The sequence below is a fragment of the Pinus tabuliformis genome, chromosome 5_1 (genome assembly GCF_031772625.1).
Source record: "Pinus tabuliformis cultivar Carrire ecotype Pingquan chromosome 5_1, CPIR1, whole genome shotgun sequence".
Classification (NCBI taxonomy): domain Eukaryota; kingdom Viridiplantae; phylum Streptophyta; class Pinopsida; order Pinales; family Pinaceae; genus Pinus; species Pinus tabuliformis.
Window position 1 is genome coordinate 196,184,446 of NC_142305.1, and position 2,180 is coordinate 196,186,625.

Genomic DNA, 2,180 nt, shown 5'->3' on the forward strand with positions numbered 1-2,180 from the left:
TTTCTGCCATCAATTATGCATTTCATGAATATCTTGTCATGAATATTTTCTCAGCTGAAATTTAGCTGTAATCTGTTATTTCCCAGTGCTATTTTTATTCACCTGCCTTCTAAAAATGCTCCTTGCTCAGACCTACCATCTCTGCGCCCTCTGTCCTGACACTGTCCCTCTCTGCGCATGAATATTTGAATGTATCGCTGCCCCTCTCCGCGCAGGAATATCTGACACTACCGGTGCCTGTCTGCCATATTTTTTGTCCTGCTTTGAGGAGACAATACGAGAAGCGTTGCAACAAGAGATTTGCACTCAAACGCTCAGTGGAGAACCCGACTTTACAGCGCTCAAGAAAGAAGGCGGATTCCTCTGGTGTGGTCGATGTAACACCAAATAATTATTGGAAAAAGTATCAGAGGATGCCAGGTCTGGAAATTTTCCATAGCCTGTGAGCTCTGCAGTCCGTGTTATTTATTTGTTAGGTTTCTTTATTTTCCCCCATTTCAACTGTTACACATCAGTTTGAGAAACTGCTCATTCTGCGTGACTGTTGTGCAAGAATCTCATCTAATTTTCTTCTTGTTGCAAAATCCACTAAAAACATACAAGCTCTCTCTGGTCTCGGGCAATCAAAGATTGCGAAGAGCGAAGTGGCCCAGCGGCCAATGACTTTGTAGAAATTGGTCAATCATTTATATCGGGGTTAAATTTGAATGTGTACATACCTACTGGAGAATGCGAATCGATATAAGTTGTCTAAAATTTATTTCATCGTCTGCAATTTCGCAATGCAATGTGTTTCCTGAATGTTCGGAAATTAAACTATTAAGTGTGACTGCCTTCGAAAGGAATCCATGCTAAATAGGAAAAGATGTTGATTGAGGCCCCAGTTTTGACATAAATCTTTCCGTCAAGAGGTCCCTTCTACGAAGTCTTCCTTTGTCGTAAGCTTCTACATGTTGGAAAAATTCCAGGAAAAGCCACCGGAAGTAGAAAAACGCTTGGCATTGCAGGCCACGGAAGATGCGTGCCAACCTGTGTGTTGTGAGGAGTTGGTATAAAGAGCAGATCTGAACCCATGGAAGACCTCTGAGCGCCAGGAAGAGGCGTGCCAACACACACCTGTCTGTTGTGAGGAGTTGATATAAGAGCAGATATCAACCTATGGAAGACGTGGGAGCGCCCAGTACCAACATGTCTGTTGTGAGAAGGTGCATCGACAACATCTAATTAGATTGGGTTTGCATGTTGCCACGCACTCACTCCAAAGAAATCGGAACCCACTAACTCTAAGCATGGGTTTTCATTTTTGAGATTTCTTCTAACAAATACTTGCATTCACTAGTCCAATCCACGGGGTTGCATGAACGAACTGTAATGCGTTGCCTCATCTCGGACTGTGCTACGCTGATACGAAGGATGTGAGGAACCCACATAGCCTTCTTAAGCTCTATCTGGTATGCCTTCTGATCCGCTTCCTCAGATCTAATAGCTAGCTCATCTGCTGTATGCCGAAGGATTTGCTCTGCTTGGTCATTGAAAACAGAAAGCCAGGCTTCACCACTTGAATCGGATGCCTTGACCACCATAATATACCTTAGGCTGCACTCAGTTTCATGCTTCCGACAACAAAAGTGCCCAGTCGTAATGCAGGTCCGTGGAAGCGTAAAACAAAGAAGTAAGGAACGCGTATAAAAGGGTTGTCCACACATGTTATGTTTGGGGCAAACCAGCACACATTAAATTTCACTATTCCATCCATTTACAGATCATAAGAGCCAATCAACAGGTCCAATCGTGCCAATCTCCAACATTTGGTGTGAAGGGGATTTTAGTGGGATCGGTTGCTTCGACCATCGAATTGCTGTGGTGTTCACTTTTGTATTATGATTGCTAATATATTTGGTTCTCTTGCTCTTTCTCATCTTTCCACAAGTCGTTTGTATGCGCTTTTTCTAGGAGGTGTTTTTTGGCAAAGGCTTTTGTGTGGCTGAAGTGAAGCTGAAAGCACTCTTGCACAAGGAGCAGAGTATGCTATATTTTACAGGCTACTGAATTCATTTCTTGCAGCCAGAATAAAAATGCAGTAAGGTCCATCGTCAACATTGTCAAGCAACACTTGTCCTTCTTTCTTTGCAAGATCATTCCAGAGACTCACTACCACTGTCTTCTTGCTTTCATCTGCA

The 2,180-nt window shown here is 43.2% G+C and overlaps 1 pseudogene; it reads right to left on the bottom strand.

Annotated features, from left to right (window-relative positions):
- Window positions 1-1,283: 1,283 nt before the first annotated feature.
- Window positions 1,284-1,583, bottom strand: LOC149164067 (replication protein A 70 kDa DNA-binding subunit B pseudogene; annotated as a pseudogene).
- Window positions 1,584-2,180: the final 597 nt, after the last annotated feature.